This window comes from Camelus dromedarius, chromosome 13 (genome assembly GCF_036321535.1).
Source record: "Camelus dromedarius isolate mCamDro1 chromosome 13, mCamDro1.pat, whole genome shotgun sequence".
Lineage (NCBI taxonomy): Eukaryota > Metazoa > Chordata > Mammalia > Artiodactyla > Camelidae > Camelus > Camelus dromedarius.
Genome location: NC_087448.1, coordinates 62,615,332 through 62,635,944, shown reverse-complemented (window position 1 = coordinate 62,635,944; position 20,613 = coordinate 62,615,332). Strand labels below are relative to the sequence as shown.

The 20,613-nt window shown below is 39.1% G+C and overlaps 1 long non-coding RNA gene across 1 annotated transcript in view; it reads left to right on the top strand.

The window, feature by feature from the left end:
• Window positions 1–354: 354 nt before the first annotated feature.
• Window positions 355–20,613, top strand: part of LOC116157178 (uncharacterized) — a 302,223-nt gene continuing 281,964 nt past the window's right edge. The window contains exon 1 of the long non-coding RNA XR_010383639.1: window positions 355–467. This is a non-coding gene — a long non-coding RNA (uncharacterized LOC116157178). The remainder of the gene's footprint in view (window positions 468–20,613) is intronic.

The window sequence follows — 20,613 nt, the reverse complement described above, 5'->3', positions numbered from 1 at the left end:
TATGATCAGGTTTACAAAATGAAGCAGTTGGACCAGATGACTTCTACATTTTTTTTTTTTTTTTTTTTTTTTTTTTAGCTTTACCAGTAGATGATTTATGTCCTGGGCCTTACTATAGATGTAGAACACTTACTTCTCAGCTATCTTAAATCAGCTCCTTACCACACTGTACTAGGATTAGGTAGGATTAGATTTTGCTGCATGTAACAGAAAACCCATAATAAATAATACCAGTGGATTAAACATGACAGAAGTTTATCTCTCTCATGTAAAAGGAATTTGGCAGACTAGTCTGGTAGCTTTACAAAGTTGTGGGTAACCAGAATCCTTCCTACTCTTTATTCTGCAAACCCTAGAGTATGAACTTTGTCCTTATGTTTCAAGATGACACCTGGAGATCTGGACATCATGGTCATGTTCTAGGATGACAGCAGAAAGAAGGAAACTTCAAAGAAGATTTCCTAGAGGTACCTCCTATACTTTTACTTCTCAGTGGCTCGAATTTATTTCTGTTGGTCACATCTGAGGTTGGAGAAAAGCTGGGTGTATGACTGCACTGAGTAAAATCCTTTTTTAAAAATTTTAAATCAGAAAAAGTGGGACATGAAAACTGGGATAGACAATTAGCTGTCTCTGTTCCAGTCATGGAAGAACGAGGTATCCATTTACATATGTAAGTAGAAATACAAGTGGTAAGCTATCAAACATGGAGAAAGTGTTATTTCAGAATTAATTTTTCTGATTCTAGCTCTTAGTCCACTTTCTTCTTGAAACTACAGCGTCACAGCATCTGAATTTGAAACTCTATTTATTATACATCCTCAGATGCTGAATGCATGCTCAGCCATGTGTGGCCATGTCATCCTTCTCTCTGACTCCTGGCACTTTGGATAAGCTGTTTTCTTTCTCTGGGGTATTTTCCCTCCCTTTTGTCTACTAATTCTGTGGGGTTCTCTGCCACTGTTGTTTTGCTTGCTAAAGTAGGTTAACCTCTCCCTTGTCACAGTAGTTTGTTGTAATAACTTCTTCACTGTCAGTCTTCCTAGTTGGAAGTCAGTGAAGACAGGGAGCAGCTACATCTGTTTTGTTCTCTTCTCTAACCTTAATGTCTAGAAAAGTGCCTAGAAAATAATAGGTGCTCAACAAATTTGTTGAAGGAATAAATGGACAAAAAGGTAAATGACTGAACACAGCTGAAAAGTGATTCAAATTATCATTGCTGTGAAACTATAAAGTATGATATGGGTTATGCAGAATTGGCAAATTTGGGTGTGCAAAATGTAATCATTTTTGACAAATGAAATTAATATCAGTAATAGGCCCCTTATTCTACTTAGACATTTAATCTCAGCCAATTCATGGTAGACCTAGTCAAGTTATGGTTTTCTCAGTCAATTCAGGTCCCCCTCCCCGCAACCGTGCATTCAGGATTCCCCTTCGGAGACCGCATCTCAATTGTGGGGAAGTTTCATTACCTCAAGGCATGTATAAGAGAGTGCACTTGGGATGTTGTCTGCTCAGGCCTGCATCTGGCGAGATGCATCATTCTGCCGGTTACCTGGGCTCTGTAACTGTCCCAGTTTGGTGTCAGCTGAGTATTGGGATTCCCACTGGTCTGTCTCCAGTTACTGTTCTCCACTGGCACACCCTTTGGCCACTGGGGTGTCCCAACCCAGGGTATGTGGTGAATGTGCAAGCTCTCTTTTAATGACACCTTTTGCCTCTCAAGGAGGCACAGGCAAAATTATGCTCTGTGGAGCTTTCTCAGATGCCTCCATGTAGACATCCTCATGCCGCTCTCTCTAGCCACTGTCACTGTGCTAGAGTGATCCAGGGACCCCTTTAAGGCTTACCTTTTGCCTAGTCTCTAGTGGAAGTAGAGCACTGGTCTCCTCTATGCTCAGATTCTGAAACCCATCTGGGATTCTTTGCTCCTCACCCTGTCCCAATTGTTTTGGCCTTGGTGATGATGGTCAGAGGGCAGGATCTGTTTTCAGAGACCTACACCATCTGACTCCATGGCTCCCCCTCATATCTCACACTCTCTCTTCCTTGTAAATTTTTATCCCTTTTAAACTACTTTGGCTAATTTCACATGCTTTCAAGTTTGTTGTTTATGATATAAATGAAATTCCACAAATACATCATGATTTTATTTGATACTCAAAAGTCAGGCTTTTGAGACTCAAAAATAACTTTTTACTTTGTCTTTGCTGCATGTTTCAAAAGTCTGCTTTAAAACTTGGAAGCTGAGCATGAACCCTTTTCACTTGCCCTCTCATCCTTTCACTGAGACAAAGCCTGCACACCTAAAAGAGAGAGTCATGGAGCAAAACAAGAATTTTGAGGAAAAAAAATAGATGGGTTAATAACAAAGTAACCCAGTATATTTATAATAGGGACAGTTGATAGTCATTCTAAATACTCCAGAATGAAAGAATAGTAAAATAATGTTATAATGGAAAAGTATAAAATTGTTTAATGTTTAGAAGTATTTTTAATAACACAAAAATCTTTGCTTTAATGAGTGAAGAGAATGGTATATAAAAGTGATTGTGTACAAAGATCACAACTTTATAAAAATAGAAAGAAAAGTCATGAGGAAAAGGAGCATAATTTTAGCAGTGATTGGATAGTAGGACTATGGATAATTCCCATTTTCTCCATTTTTTTTAATTTTTCCCTCTAAGGAACACAAATTATGTTTATAATCAAAACATTACATATATGATGTATGTATATGCAAATGTACACACACACACACACACACACACACACACACACACACACATATATTTACAGTTTGACATAAATAATACCATTTCCTGTAGACAGGCCAGGCAAACGACATTGCTTATATGATGGCTGAATAAGACTGTATCTATCTTTGGATATATTTTTATACATCTATCTGTACAAATATTTTTTGGAAGAGGTAAAAGAGCCAGAGGAGAAACCTAAAGTGGCCAAATCCCTCACCAGGAAATCAGGGGGACAGTAATGTGGAGGAGGAGGACAGAAGTCCATGGCTTGTAGTTGGGGTTGGGGCTACCATCAGACACTTGCTCAGATCCAAGTACGTTTTGCTGTCTGCCACCATAAAAACATTTTAAGACATCTATATTATGGAGCTCCAAATATTTGAATTAGTTATTGTATTTCTCATTAATTGTTCCCCTCTCCAAACTAGACATTCGCAGGTGCTGCAAATAATCATCTGGTGACTTGGTTTCCAAATGCCTTGTCCTGTTGGTTGCTTGTCTCTGTGTGTGTGTCTCCTTATCTCTTAGCTTCTTAAAGTGGCACTTGACTCCATATGTGGTGCAGACAGCTCTGAGGATAGAGAAACTCCTTGTTCTTTCCCTCTAGGCTAAAGCAAGGAGAGAAGAAAGGAAAATGAGACGTGTTGTTTCTGTCTAGGGCATGATTCCTCTGTTAACGATTTTCCTCAAATCAAGGGGAGGTTACTTTGGCAACAACCATTTTATGGTCCTGTAAATAACTTCCTCCTGGTTAGCAATGTTTCATTTTCATAAAATGTAAACAAGTCCTACAGTGACTTCTTAAAGTAGCCAAATCCCTTCTTTCTCTCATTATTTAAGAAACATATTTGAGTAAATCATTTAATATTTAAAAACATATTGTCATATAAGTGAAATGCAGCAGTTAAAGTCTGCATGTTAGTTTCAAGATTTGTTAGAACCGTCAAAATAAACTTGATTTTAATGTGGCATTGAATTAATAATATCAGTAAAGTGGTCTCTTTTTTAACAAGCATGCTAATTGTTGCTGATTGCAGGATGGTTTTGCACAGGGAAAAATTATGACATTTTCATGTTTGAAATAGCACGTAGAGTCATTGCAGTTCATTGCTCTTGAGGCAGTTCATCTTGTAAGGACAAATACAGCTCCACTTAGAAGCTCCAAAAATGATTTTCCACTAAACAGTCTCTTGCCAACTCCAACTGTGCCGTACAGAAGTACTGCAACCTATTACAGTTGGTGACCTTCACAGTAAAAGTAACCCTGAAAATGTATGAAATTGTTTTTACGAGTAGTCGAAATGCCTATTCTGGAGGCTCTAAAAAACATTAACTTTTACTTTAGGTGTAGAAAGATGCCTGCAAAAATGTGCTTCTTGCTATTTCACATGTTATAATATGAAAAGGTACTCCACAGGGTCACTGGAAAGGTGCTGTCAAACAATGTTATAGGTTTGCTTAGTTCTACACATCTCACCTTTGGACATTTTAAGTTGAAGTTCTTGTCCTTTCAGTCAATCAAAAATGTTCCCTTCCAGTTAGCTAGGTCATTCGGGTCTCTATACAGTCAGCATTCCTGCCCCCACCCCCAGTTGTTTGGCTGATTTCCATTACTGAAGAATTAGGTCTGGTAATTAAATCCAATCTCAATCTCTTCAGAGTTTTTTCAGGCAGTTTATTTAGGTTCTATGCAAAATGGAATCCCTCAGGGACAGAGAATTAATATATTGTGAAGTATAATTGCAGTGAAATATATTTAACAATTATTTTCAAAAAAAGAGCTTAGAGACTTCCTTTGACTTGACTCAGCTTCAATATCTTTATGCAAATTTTTTTATTTATAACTTCCATCCTTTATAATTAGACATGTTCCTATATTTTCTGCTGGTTTTCTACATCAATAAGCTACTTTTGTCAATGATTTTAGGTAAATCATTGTGTCTCCCACTGATTCATACACACATATCAAGATATTTTAAAAATAAGACACCACTACAAAAAGGTTAAAAATGTGCTCATAAATATACAATATATAAGTATGAATTATATAGTTGCATATTTTTAACATTCTATATTTAGATATATATATCTTGATGTACATATTTTGATATGTATCTTCTATAGTATCTTAAGTTTCTGAATATTTTGATCTGATCTCTTCTCGCAATGGGCAATTTAAATGTCCTGAAATTAGATAGGGAGTAGGAAAATCAGGGTCCAAAAATAAACGAGGTTTGCTGTTTTAAAATCACCTCCAAGGTCATCTTATTCATTCCTCAAGTTTCCAGCTTCACAATTTTATCATAGAATGGAATTTACAAATTGCTTCCCAAAGCTGTCAGATGCTATTATTTATAATAGATTCTTATGTGAATTTTTCAAGAAAGGCTGTGAAAATGACTCCCTGGAGGTCCTTAAGGATAGCTCTCACAGAGAACTTCGGTTTGTTTTGTCAGTTAGTTGGCTTTGATTTTGTATCTAGGAGTGTCTAGAACCATGCTCCTTCTAATCACAAACTCCCTTTCACTGACAAGTTGTTTTTGTCATAATATTTGTAACCACATTACCATGGACTGGATGTATGTGTCCACTCAAATTTCATACGTTGAAACCTAATCCCCAGCAGTGTGATAGTGTTTGGAGGTAGGTCCTTTGGGAGGTGATTAGGTCATGAGGGTAGAGCCCTGAGAAATGAGATTAGTGTCCTTTTAAAGGAGACCTCAGGGAGCTCCCTTGCTCCTTCTTGCATGTAAAGGCACAGCAAGAAGACTGTCATCTATGAACCAGGGAGTGAGTCTTCACCGGACACTGAATCTGTTGGTGCCTTGAACTGGGACTTCCCAGCCTTCAGAAGTGTGAGAAATAAATTTCTGTCGTTCATAGCCACTCAGTCTGATATTTTGTTATAGCAGCCAAATGGACTAAGACATTCATCAATGATCTACGACTGAAAAAAATGTATACATACCTATACACATAATACACGCAGTTATGAATCTCAAACATAAAATCAGGTGGTTGAAACTATGTTAATAACTGTAACTATATATGTTTTTGTAATTGAATGTAGTTTCTGTTCAGAGTCCCTACTCTGCTAGGATGCCGGTATTGCATCTTTGTCAATTTAGCACTTGTCTCCTCTCCAACCCAGACTGTTCATGGGAGGAGAGAGGGGGTTGGGAGAAGGCAGAGAGGCTTTGCGATCGTCAGGCATTGAGAAGGACTACATGCTGTGTGAGTCCTTGTCATCAAACTGCTCTGACATCAGCTGAGACAGAATCCCATTGGTCATGGGTCGTTTCATTCAGGCAGTTGCTGTATCTTCCTTGTTCCAACCATGAGCACTGTCTTGGTTATGGAGGGGCTGTCAGTGCTGAGTCCCCTCTTCCATGCTGTTTACTGCTTTAATATGCTGTTTGCTGCAATGAAATAATTCTCTTACTTGACACTGAATGTGCACCCAGGCCCTGTATGAGACAACCTAAGGCTCTTGGTCTGGATTCCCCACTCTGTTGCTGCGTCTGCTCTGTTCTCCTGTGTATGCTGAACGTGGGAACACTAAGGTCTTGCCAGTGTTCAGGTTCTACGGAACACAGGGCACAGATTCCTTTTGCTCTGTATCTTCCAAATATCCAGAGATTTCTGCAGTTTTTCTCCCCTCCTCATTCCTGTGACTTAGCCAGGAAGGTACCTGGCTAAGCCTAGGTTACCCTTCCCAGGATATCATAAGCATCTAATTGTTGAATTCTCTCCCCTTTGTCGTTGTTTGTTTGTTTAATATATCCTTCAGTTCTCGGGTTCTTTACCTAGCCCAGCTGAGAGGGGAGGATTGGGAGTTAAAAGATGGAAGGAATAACAGGACCAGAGATGATGAAGTGAATTTGAGAAGGGTGAACATGAGAAATAGCAGGCACTTGAGATTACCTTGGAGAGTACGTGTGGAAGTCAAGCAGTCAACTGAGGATCTGTTTAGAGAGAGTGATGGGGCTGGGAAGAGACTGAGTAGGTCACTGGTAGCCTGAAGTATAAAACTATAGTTTTTTCCTCAAAGCAACGGGAAGCCTTTGAGAGAAGAAAATAAATAAAAGCTCTCTGTGGTCTTTCTTGATGTATTTAAATTTAAAAAACAGTGAAAGGGGGCTTGGCTTGAGCTTTTATGATAGAGAGCTGTAGCTTCTCACCCAGTTCCCAGCCCTGAGCCATAGCACAGACCTGGATGGAGCTCCTTGCATGAAGGCAGATCCGGGACCCCTCAGAAATAACATGCCAGAAAGTTACAAGTGTGCAGTCTTTACATGCTTTACGTACTAGCTGTCCTTTAAGGACTTACAGCTATTTTCCATGGTAAATGGGCCCACATGTTCTGGGGAAGATTTCACGAAGGTTCTAACTCAGGCTAACTTCTGGTGACCCAAATTCCACTGAGGTCTACCAGGGAGAATGGGAGTTCAAAAAAGCCAGATAATAATTAGAGTTTTGGCCCAGGCCTACCTCATAGTAGGTCTAGTAAGTTCCTGAACATGATTATTTACCTAGTTCCTGTAAGTATAGATGTATATATGTATGCATATAAATATGTGTAAAAATAAGTATACATATTATGTACAATCAGAATAGGTATCCTGAGAGCTCAGCCATTATCTTCACTGGTTTCCTGACTTGTGAAGTAAGGACTATTATGGTAGGAAGGGCCAACTGGACACTAGGCCACAGTGAAAGAAACAAAACTATGATTGATGCCCATGGAATTAACTGGATTTATATCTTCATCACTAGAAGCAGTTAGTGTTATAGAGTGGTGCAGTGGACTATGCAGCACTCAGTTTTACTGCCAGTACCTTCTGAAGTTAGATGCTGTCTTACAAAATTCAGCATGCGCTCTGAACAAGTGACTGAAACATGGTGCTGTTTCTCCCGCAGCCAGAATGCGCACGACCAGGAATAATGAACTGGAGGTGGGGCGGATCTTCTACCTGGTATAGCTCAAAACTTGCTTTCTGTCCCTGTGACTTTGGATTCTGTTAGTTTAGTCATGTTAGTTGCCCAGGGACAAATGCTTCTTCCAGAGGGCGTACAGTAGTTTTCAGCTGAATTGGAAGCTAAGCTTGCCCATTTTAGATAAACTTATGCTTCTGGGAGAACAAGGGAAAGGAGATCATGGTGGTGACTGAGATGATGGATTCTGACTATCCAGGAGAAATAAGGTTTCATTTACTCAGAAGGGAGAGAGATGAGTATAGATAATTCCTTGGGCAGCATCTTTTTGTCACTCCATTGACCAGTAAGTTGATAAAAACCTTCAATAGACCCTTCTAGGCCAACCCACCAGGGCTGAGGTCCCCCGGGTGGAAAAAGGTTTGTTAGTCCAGGTGGATAACGACCTCATACCAGTTACAGTGCTAACTGAGGGAGAAGGGGGACCAAACTGTGCAACAGAGAGGAGAACCCATAACTATCACCTTCATCCCACGACTAGTGTTTCCTTCCTTCTCATGTCATGTATAGATTTGTGTATTTTAATTAATTTTTTTTTCTTTCATATCTTTTCCCTATACCATTTAAAAGTAAGATTTGTTGGTTAACTTTACATTTCAGGTTATACATTGCAGAATATTAAGCAGGTATCCAATAGAAATGGAGGAAAAAAAGAACATTACTCAGAGATCTTGGAGTTGGATCCAGAGGCAGTAACTGGCAAGACTGAGGGTTGCCTTCCTTTGCTGAGAAGGGCTGAAAAGTCTTGATCCTTTGAGGAACATAGCATTGCTATGTAAGGCAGGAATATTTTCTGGTGAAGAGTATATGCAGATATCAAGTAGGAAGAGTACTGGACTGCACTAGAGGTCTGCTGCTGTTTGGCTCCCCAGCATCCAAACATCCTTCCGTCTGTGGGAAATCCTCCAGAGCGTGAACTTTGATGAAGGAAGGTCTCACCTCCCATTACAGAGGCTGAAATGGCGAGACGTTCCTCCCTGGCCCCTGGTGCTGGGGTGTGACTCCCATTACCTGGGCTTGCATGTTCCGGTACTCTGGGAGAATGACACAAAATTACAAAGCTACTGAAAAATGCTTCCTGCTGCTAGTTGGGTAATGATGCTGAGCTCAGCAAGGACAGTGGTTAGTGCCAAAATTCTAGAGGTGATGGCATGAAGTGTCCGGTGGTGGCAACATTGAGTTGTTACTGGTGGTAACCAGTAGTGGCCTCCCAGCACCCTGCTGGTCACTCTACTTGGGTCCTGCCCGTTTTCTCAGCCTGGCCTTGCTAACCTTCCTGTTGATTGAGTTAGCAACACACTATCCCTTCAATAAATAGCTTTCTGCTTCAAGAAGTTAGTGATATTTGGTCTCCCTTGCTTGCAGCCAAAAGCCTTGACCTTTATGAGACTGATTTGTGGATAACGTATGATTTCTATCTAGGGCTAGTGAGCCACAAAAAATTAGGGGTTACACGAAACACACTGCAGATTTTTAAAAATTTGTATGATTGTTGGTTTTTTTTTTAAACTCATCTACTTTTTCACATAATAAAGTAAAGTGTAGGAAAAATGTAGAATAACTTCCACTAATAGAAAATTAAACCCTTTTCATGGAGATAAATACTTATCTACAAAGGGGAATATTGTTGAATTTCTCTTGTGTTTTGTACAAGCAAATTTCTGCCTTTGTGCCTGCAGTGTGGATTAGTTGCCCCTTTCTTCATCTAGTTCAGCTACTGGGTGGAGCTGACCTGCAGGTGCAGAAATGGTGTAGTGAGTGCTTCAGATCCTGCAGGTAAAGGGGGGAGAGAGAAAAGGACTTCATTAGTGTCTGGCCTTCAGGAGGAGTATTGCACAGGTCAGACCTTTCCACACTGAATATTCATCCTCTTCTAGCTTGTCTCTTGTATCTTAACATGCTGAAATAATTTCTACCACCATCTTAATGTCACATTTTAGAAAGCTTCCATTTTATTATTCAAGATTTCAGAGTCTCCAGATTCTTCAAAATGGTCATTATATATATAAAAAAAAAAACTCACCCTCTGTAAGTCTGAGAGAAAGGAGTGTACCTCTCTTTTATCCTCACATTTGCTGGCTTCACAAACAGTGAGCACCCTGGTGTCAGAATTGCTGAGTACCTGCAATCTGGTTCTTAAATGTGTACTCAGAATATTCTGGCTTCTATTTTGATTTTGGTGAAAATGTCCTCACAGAATCTGGCAGGTTGAAAGAAATCAACAGCTCAATTTCAGACAAAAAATCCTCTGCACAGGGCTAGCGAAGGTTAAAGCATCACTTGGCTGTTCTCAGCTCACTTCCAGTGACGGGTGCCTGAGGGGGCTTATGTATACTGTAGAAGATGAAATGCAGATAAAATAGTGGGATTCCTTTAATCTACTTAATCTCCTTTTGTGTATTGAGAATGGGGAGTGGTGCAAAGGGGGATCTGTTTTGTTGGAAACTCTAAGTCACACGACATCGCAAAGATGGCAAAATAAGAAAGAGTTGACATCATGTTTCTAAATATACAACATTGTGCAGCAGCTACCTGGAGCAAAAGCAGAAAGACTGAGGAGGCCAAGTAATGACTTTTAGTTGCTGGAAGGCATCCATGTTCAACAGTCTGTCAGGAAGAGACAGGTGGAGCTGGCTCACCACCTGGGGTGAGGGCTGGTACAGGGCTTTTATTAAAATTACTGCACAGGAGTGAAGAAGATAAACACTCAGTGGGTGTAGTAGAATCGCCAGGCCATATGTTTGGCCAGAACTAAGAAGTTCCTTCTCCAAAATAAACCTGCCTAAGCAGGCACCATCTTAAAAAAAAAAAACAAAAAACAAAAACCAAAAATCAACTGAAGTACCAGGCAAATGCATCCCAGGATTTAGAAAATGCATCCCATTTTATGTGCTGCTGTGTCTTCAGTGCCAGTGTCTGGGATTTATGATCTGGCTATATATTCACTTGAGGTACAGTATGGCAGGAAGAATGTAAACTGAGTTTTAGATATCTGGAGGACGAGGAGGATGTTTATTTAGGTGGCTCTACACGCTTAGCATCATGTGCATCGTAGACTCTCAGAGCTAGAAGGGACTGAGGAGTTAGTCCTGAGAGGTAGTGCGACTTGTTTAAGGTCCCACAGCTAGTGGTGGCAAATTTTAAACCAGAACCAAAGTCTTCTGACCCTCAGTCCTTTGCTCTTTTTACTAGAGAACATAGCTTCCCATTGTATTAGTTTCACATGACTGCTGTAACAAATTACCACAAATCTAATGGCCTAAAACAGTGCACATTTATTATCTTGCTCTTATGGAAACCAGAAGTTCAAAATCAGTCTCGCTAGGTTAAAGTCAGGGTGTCGGCAGAGCTGGGTCCTTCTGGAGGCTCTGAGGGAGAATCTATGTCTGTGCCTTTCTTGCCTCTAGAGACCGCCTGCATTCCTTGACTCATGACCCCTTCCTTGTATTACTCCACTCCAACCTTTTGCTTTTATCATCCCATTTTCTTTTGCTGACTCTGATCCTCCTGCCCTGCTCTTATAAGGATACTTACGATTACATTGATCCCAGCCAGATAATCCAGGATAACCTCCCATCTCTAGACACTTAATCATATCTTCAAAATGCATTTTGCTGTGTAAGGTACTCTATTCACAGGTTTCAGTGATTAGATTGTAGACATCGTTGGGGGTGCATTATTTTGTCTACCACTCCATTCTACCTTCCATTATCCCCTCTCCAGTCCTCTGAAACAGAGCAATATAGGAAGCAGAAGAGATTTCCAGGGTCAAAAGTGTGCCATGAAACTCAGAGTATCAGGGTGGTTCTCTTTACTTGACCCAACACTTTCACCTCCATGTCACTTTCCCTGACCCCTGGATGAATGCAAGGGGCAATATCACTATTTCACACGTTGGTCAAAGAGGGGAAAGTTAAGAGCTTCCTTCAATTACAGATTGGTTCTCAAAGCCTACCTGCTTGTACCAAATAATATTTAACAGCACTCAGTGCTTACAGCAGTCTTCAAAGTCCTTAGTTCTCTAAGTTTTGTTAACACTCAGAGCAAGTGGCTTAATTTGTTTCTTCAATTCTTTTTTTTTTTCTTTTCCTTTTATCTCTATGGCAAGAGATAAGAGGACATTTGCCTAATATCTGTTTGTTCGACTTCATGTCCTTGAGCAGATTGTGTGGTAGTCATAATCCTGAATATGTGTAAGTGGCTGAATCAGAACTGGGAGGTGCCTGTTACTAATGGCAAAGGAGTGAAGAGGCCATGGAAGAGGAAAGGTCTTATCAGCGAGGGAAAGTCATCACCTTGCAGAATTTACTCATTTCTGTGCTACTCACACGGGTTAAGCTTGTCACTCTGAATTTCTTTATTGGAGAATTATTGGAAAGAGAGTAAAAATATCGACAATTTATATGAACTTTACTGATCTCCAAATAGTCTGAACACCTGGAATTATATTTTATTAAAAACAAATATAGTAGTAGGCACACACTAAATGTTTATGGGTATTGAGTGAGTGAATCTCACCATTGGGTGATTGACTTTGCCTGAAAAATAAATGAAGGATGTTTTCATTTGGGCTTGTTTGCTTCTTCTGTATTCAGTGATGACTTGTCATTTGACTTTTAAAGTTGGGCTAAGTAAACATGGACCTGTGGTCAGAAAAGCGCCAGATTTGGTTTGCTTAGGAGGCAAAACTGAGGAAAAATATTTTATTGGACTTGGTAGGGCCTTCAAGAGTATTAAAAAACAAAAGTTCCTTCAGTCCATCCATTGTCTCAGGGACTAATTCCTTATATCCAGGCTTCTTACATGGGAGGGGACATTTCCAGAGGGTACTGTGGAACCCAAGGACAATTGTGAACTTGGAGCCAACAAATATATGAGCACACACTATTCCCAGGCCTTTTCAAATATATTATTTCATTAAATTCTCTCAACAACTTTGGTGAAGTAAGTGTTGCTCCCATTTTACAGATTTAAAAATTTTGAAAGAGGTTAAGTGACCTGATAAAATGAAAAATCCAAGTATTCCAAAGCCCTTGTTTTTCAGCTCCAACTACAGTACTGTTTTGACTTCACTGTGGCTTATGATTCTGCCAGCAGTTTCTATTAGAGAAAAGGCTGAGAAGGCATCGATAGAGTGTCTGCAAAGAAGTGAGATCATAAATCTAATACATCTTCAAAAGGAGGTTTAAGAGTGACAAATGACAGAAAGCAAGGATTTAACTCTCGGTTTTGTAAAGGGCCACAAATCTCTCAGGCATCTTGAATCTCCAGTCCCCCCTTTACTTACTGTGAGACTTTGAACAAGATCCATGCCCCTCCTTTGCTTCATCTCCTCATCTTTGAGATGAAGTTAATGATAACAGCTACTTACCGGGCAGTAGTGGTTGTGAGGATAAATAAAATAATTCATGCAAATCTAGTTTATGATGCACAGGAAGGACTTCAATACGTATTAGTGATAATTATTTAGCGGAAGTCAAAGACTTCTTGAACTTTTATTCATTTTTATCAGAGCTAATCTTCCTTTAAGCCTCATTCCTCTCAATTGTGCAAGATTCTGAAGTTTTAGATTATTACTTTCCAGATGAATACTTTGTTTGTCAAAATTTAATGATTTGTATATAAAAATTTCCATTTTAATTTTAATTTCTCTGTAGCACTTTAGTGTTATTGCTGTTTTTCTGCAACATTGTCAAAGCATCGTATTCGGGGTGTTGATTTAATTTATGTGCCACCACCCTCTTCTGGTCCATGCATAGAGACGTTATGTACTAATTATGATGAATCAATAATGAAAAATGTCATCATCACTCATCCCACAGTTCACTAACCATTGTTTAATTATTAACAAAGCCAGCTGAGGTTTAGCAGAGGCAGGGTGACCCTGGATCAGCAGCCCGCTGGTTTGGGTTCTAGCCTAGCAGTACCTCTTGAGCTGCGTGCTTTCTCTCTGAAATATCTGCTCTCTCCTTCCATCTGAGGTGCAGTGGTTCTAAGAAGGTTGTGAATCTAACTGAGAATGACTCAGTCTATGAGAAAATAAGTGCTTGGAAAATGTCCTTTCAGATGGTAATCCTGAATAAAATCTTTCACTTCAAAAATGGAAGTAGACAAGGCAACTAGATTGTCTGGTTTGAGTGTTCTTTCACTTTCGTTTACAACCATGCTCTCAGGATTATTCCCTTCCCAATATTTGTCCTGCTTTGTGTCAACTAAAGGTAGAAACATTGATCTGGCAGGTGGGATCTCACTTTTACTTTCATTTCCTCCAGTGCTGGAGCAAGGATTGTGAGTGCCCACCTGTGCTTTTGGAATTGAAAACACAGCAGGGTATGATGACTTTACTTCTAAAAGGCCACAAGATGGGGATGTTACTCCACAAAGTTAGATCTTTCCATTCATTCTACAAATAATTATTGAGTGCCTACTAAGTGCTTGGCATTGTGCCAGGCTCTTGGATAACAGTGATGAATAAAACAGACCTTGCTCAGTGGAGTTCACAGTCTCATGGAGAAAGTAAGTGTTTAAATGTGGATTTAGCCGTCCGCTTAGTGATGTGATGACAGAAATGCAGGGGACTGTGGACATGCATGGTAGGGACCTTAAAGGCAATTTGAGAAGGTATGGGTGGACCTCTTGGAAGACTCCCTGGAGAAAACAATGTACAAGCTGAAATCTGCAGAATGACTAAGCATTACCTTGGAGCAAAATTCTAATCTAAGCAGAAGAAAGGCATGCCCAGAGACCCAGCCAAGAAGATGAACTTGGTTCTTTGACACAGCTGAAACATGTCAAATTACAGTTGAAGCATTGGAGTGGAGAGTGGTGAGAGATGGGGCTGGTTCATATCATGAAGGGACTTGGCCACATACAATTTTTCGGGCAATGGGAAAGCAGTTCCTCTTATACTATTTATCCACCTGCAAGGCCTTCCTTATCCTTCTTTAACTAGCGTAATCCTTATCTAAATGTACATGCTACGTTCTCTAGCAAATGGTCCCTGATCCACCAAGATTGGGGTAGGAGCCTCACCTGTGGGCTCTGTTGCACATTATATGTTCTCCGTCCACCACTTATGCAGTTGTTGTCATGTTAACAGACAGGGCTTGGACTCAGGTGCCCGGGAATTGAGTCCTGCCTCCCTTGCTTTCTAATAAGCACCTGCCCTCAGATTCCTCATTAGAAAATGAGGCTAAAAACAGCAGCCATCACAGAGGGTTTTGTGAAACAATCTGGAAGTGCTTAGCAGATTGCCTGGCGCATAATACATGTTGAATAAATATTAGCTGTTGATATCAATTATCCTAAATTTTAGCTGTGGATGTCCATTATCCTGGACTGTACTTTCTTAATCACTTGTCTGCTTCTCCTATTATCTCCTAAGATTCTTAAGGAGAGGGACATATCTTATTTCACTTTTACTGCTCCAGCTCCTACCACCATTCCTGGAAAAGGAAGCTCTCAGTCAGCAGTAAATCCAGAGAACGAGGATATTCATTGTGTTACTCAAGATAAACCTGTATCAGTTAAAGCTATTAACTCCAGGGCGATTCAGTTGAAGGTTGTGCGTAGTGAGCTCCTCTGTGATCTGTTCCATCAGGAAATGGCATCTCCCTGAGGGCAGAAAACTTGTCTGATTCAGGATTTTTAAATCTTTATTTTATTTTTCCAAGTTTTATTGACAATCCTTCCTTTAATCAATCTCCATTGCTTTCTGAATTTAGTGACCATTTTTATACAACTCTTTTAACCTTAGAAAGTTTAACTCAACAAGAGTATTTGTATTTTTATCCTAAATCTTTTAAAGCAATATAGACATATATCCAGTACCATATAAATTTGCTCTTACTGGAATTTTAAACTTAGCTATAGATAGTTCACTTACTATAGTCATTTAGACACAGGAATAATATGACTTGTGATATATTTTAGAATTTCTAACATATGAAATGGCGCTTAGCTGACTTCTAAAAAGGTGTACATTTCTTGGTAATTAAAAGAACAGCAAATTATAATCTAGAGATCTCAGTTTTATTCTTGGAACTGCCTTAAACGAGCTTAACAACCTTGGGAAGTCAATTTTTCTTTTATGAACCTCTATTAAATCTCTAAATTTGGCCAGATTGAGCTGGAATTCAGCTGAGGTATTCTCTGCATTCCCAAATCTCATGACTTGATATCTTTCTGTTCAGATTATGAACCAATTGAGCTTCTGGCAAAATAGATTGGTACGGATTAAAACCAGGCATTGATTTCTTTTTTTACTATAACACTTTTGCTGCAACTCTGTTTTCTGGAGAAAAGCTAAATGCTGAAAGCTAGTATTTATCGAGTTCCTACTAAATTGTGTTAAATACATTGCATGCATTATCTAATTGGATTCCACTTTAACTCCAAATGAGTATTATATTATTAGACACATTTTACATACAAGGAGGTGAGGTTCAGAGAGGTTGACTGATTTAGCGAAAGTCACACAGCTAGTAAGTAGTAGCAACAGACTGATTCCCGAGCCCACTCTCTTTGGCCGTTTTGCTGTATTAACTGTTTCTTATAGAGGGTCTACTATTTGTCGGACACTGTGGTGTGCAATACACAGGCATTCCTTCATTAAATGCTCACAACACTCCTGTGGAGTAATTCTCATTAATTTCACATATTTTCTTTCCAAGAGGTACTAGAAATTATAGGACAAAGGCTTATTAGGGAGAAAGAAAGTGCACAAACATAAATGGGAAGAACCTGAGGCCTTGATATGGAAGATGTTTAAGGAATATAAATACCATTTTAAAGGCTAAAGTTTTTCTCTGACTGAGACTATTTATCATTATCCACAAAATGAGTACTATTTTGTCTGAAATTCTTTTCTTCTGGAATCAATAACAAATAAAAAAGTTGAATTACAGACTGTGCTCTCAAGAATGTTAGGTTTTACTCCGCTTAAGACTGCAAGATCTTGGCAAGTTAGTATCTCAGCCTCAGTTTTCTCATCTATGAAATGAGCCCAATTCCTACCTTGTAGGACTGTTATGATTATTAGAAACAATATACAAAGTATCTGGAACAATGTCTAGAATATAGGAGATGCTCAATAAATGATAATGGCAATTATTTTTATTATTATCATATATTACTACTGTTTCCTTTCCCACTCAATTTTAAACTCCTTGATATCAAGGGCAATGTCTTGCCAGTGATTTTCAGATAACAAGTATGCAAAAAATATTTTTAAATGAAAGAATTAAGGTGATGCCCTGTGGTTATAAATCCTTTTCGTTGGATGGATTAATTAGGTGAGATGTATTATTTATATGATAACTAACAAGATTAATGGAGGCTCTAGAAATGGAGATGGAAGGAGTGTGTTGACCAGAGAGATACAGATTGTAAGGATTTGGTCATGAGCTGGGAATGGTGGGGATGAAAGGTGGGGAGTCTGTATAACTGAGCTTGCAAGCTTGAATGGATAGGTCAGGAAAAATGTGAGAAGGAGCAGGTTTGGAATGGAAAAGGATTTGAGTAGTTTAGTTTGAGGCAGTTTGAGGTGTGTGGTAGGTAGCTAGATACAGGAGTCTAAATACAAGGCAGGTAGAGGGTCTCAGAGGCTCTGAGAGTGGACATGCTCTTGGCAAGTGTATTAAGAATAGATTTCCTGAAAACACTAAGAAACTATCTATAATTTCCATAGCAACTTCATTGAGATTATCTGCTACGTGGTTTCTTCAGCCATCTACCAGTCCCCTTTCCATTTTTTGTTTGTTTTGGTTTTTTTTTTTCGTTTTAACATTGGCAGTTAAAGCCTCAAACAAAATAAGTAAATAATGTGGACATTTCAGGCAGGCATAGAAAAGCATGAGCATGTAAGTTTTGGGAGTTTTGAAGTAGTTCCTAACCTCATTAAATCATAGATTTTGGGGAGATCATATGAGAACTCCAGGCTGTATTTTAGCATAAGTTCCAACAAATTTCCTCCCACCTCGAATTCATTAGACCTACTTTTCTATTTTGATACTAACATGCAGTGTTTTATTGGCCTTTTGTCTTGAGAAGCGCATTGAATTTTTAAAAAATGACAAAATGGAAAATAAAATCTCATCTGACATTTAATCTCAGTAATTGAACACAATAGAACAGTTATCCTATTGCTATTATAAATAGAATTGTGCATACTTTTCTCATGTTCTTAAAGATTATATCATTTCCTTGTCCTTTTCTTGAAGCAAAATAGATTAGCTAATTTTATCCTCAAAGCTGCGTGTCACTTTTAGGCAAACACACTGCATTAGCAACTCTGTGTGGGGGCTTAGCTCAAGGTCTGCTCTCTTCCCCTGCTCAAGTTTCCTCTCCTTTCCTACAAAGTTCTGGGTCAAGTGGCTAGGAAGCCCCAGTATCTTAGGAAAAACACTCCTGAGAGCTGAAGAACCTCTGATTCTTTTAAAATCTGCTTCCCCACAACTACCAAAAAAGATACAGAAATAAAATTAAATAATTAACTAGCAGTTATATCAATTATACCGAATTTTAGGAAACTCCTATATTAGGTTCCTATTGCTGCTGTTACAAATTACAGCAAAATTAATGGCTAAAAACAACACAAGAGTATCATCTTATAGTTCTGGGAGTTAGAAGTCCAAAATCACTCTGAGTAGGTCAAAATCAAGGTGTTGGCAGGGCTGCATTCCTTTTTAGAGGGTCTATGGGAAAATTTATTTGCTTGCCTTTTCCAGTTTCTGGAGACTGCCTGCATTCCTTGGCTTGTGTCTTCTTTCCATCTTCAGAGCCAGCAGTAGCCAACCGAATCTTTCTCCCTTTGCATCCTTTGACACTGACTCTTCTTCCCTCTCCTTCCATTTCTAAGGACTTTGGTAAGGACCTAGATAATCCAGAATAGTCTCATCTCAAGGTCAGCTGATTAGTAAACTTTGTCTGCTCCATCGGCTTCATTAATTTCCCTTTTTCATGTAATATCACATTCACAGGTTCTAGGGATTAAGATGTTCGCATTTTGGAGTTGGGGGGAGTGTTATTCTGTCTGCTGTATTTCTTAACCGTATTAAACACATACCATGGTGTATTAATAGCGTACTCATAAAATTTAATATGTTTATATAAAAGACATCAGGGTTCTAAATATAGTTGAATTCCACATAATTGTGCTGAAAATAACTAATTGATGCTGCTATCCTCATTTTGATGTCAGGGTCCCATCTGAGACCTGGAATGCTGAACCTCTTAAGACAAATTAGTGTGTTACTTTGGGCAATACTGGATAGTAGAAATGTTGGATGGATGGTGGAAATGTTCTCTTTTGGCATTGTCCAATATGCTAGCTATTAGCCACACTTAGCTACTGAGCCCCTGGTATGTGGACAGAGCAACTGGGAACTGAATTTAAATTTTATTTAAATTAAATTTAAACCTCAATAGTCATGTGAAGCTAGTGGCTACCCTATTGGACGGCACAGCTCTAGAATCAAGACCATGGCAGACCAACTCTGAGTATCTCCTCCTGGTTTTACTTCTCTGATAGAAGCACATCTATGTGTGTGAGTATGTGTATATAGGTTTGAGTGTATGAGAAGGTGTTAGTGATAATCAGAAATCTATGGAGCAATATTTCATTCATAATAGCTGACACAAGCAAAAATCAACAAGATACAGTATCTTCATTATGTCAAATGATAAATTGATGTATTTTAAAATGGAATTTAATGGTCATTTTGGTGTCATGTTGATCAACCAAAGCTACTTCTTCATGGAAAAATAGGTACTAAATAAGGTTCATTAACTGTTTCAGGTTTTCAGGGAGTTAAGAACATTCATTTATTAGTGCAGCAAATACCATTCGATCTCCAAGTCCAAGGCATTACTGTAGGCTCTATGGGGAAAGCAAAGAAAGATAAAGCATCGTCCTTACTCCTAGGAAGCTTATACTAGTAGGAGGGATAAAGCTCCATCTTCCTCTCCATATCATCATCCTTGCTCCCTCCAATGTCATGAGGGACCACTCATTTGACTCCCCAGCCTCCCAGTTCCTTGATCATCTTACACTCAGTGACCTTTTCTTCCAGTAGCAGATGGTCACTCATCTCCTTCCTGTTCTGAGAGCCTGTCATTGTCAGGAATTATTCCATCTCTTAATCAGGCATCTGGTCCACGGTCCACAACCTCCTGACCTATCAGCTTGTGCCCTCTATCCCCGTTCTTGTCCCCTCCCCAAAGGCTCAGTGCTCTTATCTCTCTGTTTTCCCCTGTTCCCCAGCCGTTGGTAGTTTGTACCTCTTTCCCTTGCTCTTGTTTATTACCTGACTTTGAACATGTTGCTCCATCCGCCTGGACAACCTTCACTTATAACCTGGATCTTTATATTCCCAAAACTAAACACATGGCTAATAGGAGTACTGTGATATAAAAGACCCAGACTTCGGGGTCAAAAGTCCTGGTGTTCGAATCTCAGCTTGGCTTTTTCCTAACTGGAGGTGTTGTTGTTTTTGTTTTTTAAGGGCAAGTTATTTAGCCTGTTTGAATCTTAGTTTACTTCTCTGTAAATGGGGAAAATTAATATAATTTTCTTTCCATTTTTAAAATTTTGGAATGAATTTAGACTCACAAGAGGTTGCAAAATTAGTGCAGAGAGTTGCTATGTATCCTTCCCCCAGCTTCCCCCAATGATAGTATCTTATATAACCAAAGGATATTATTAGAACCAGATCATTGACACAGGTATAATTCTATTAACTAAACTATACACCCCTAATTCAGATTTCATCTGTTTTTTTTTTTCCTGTATGCAGACATTTTTGGGAGGATATATAGTTTTATGAAATTTTATCATATTTGTAGATTTGTGTAACTT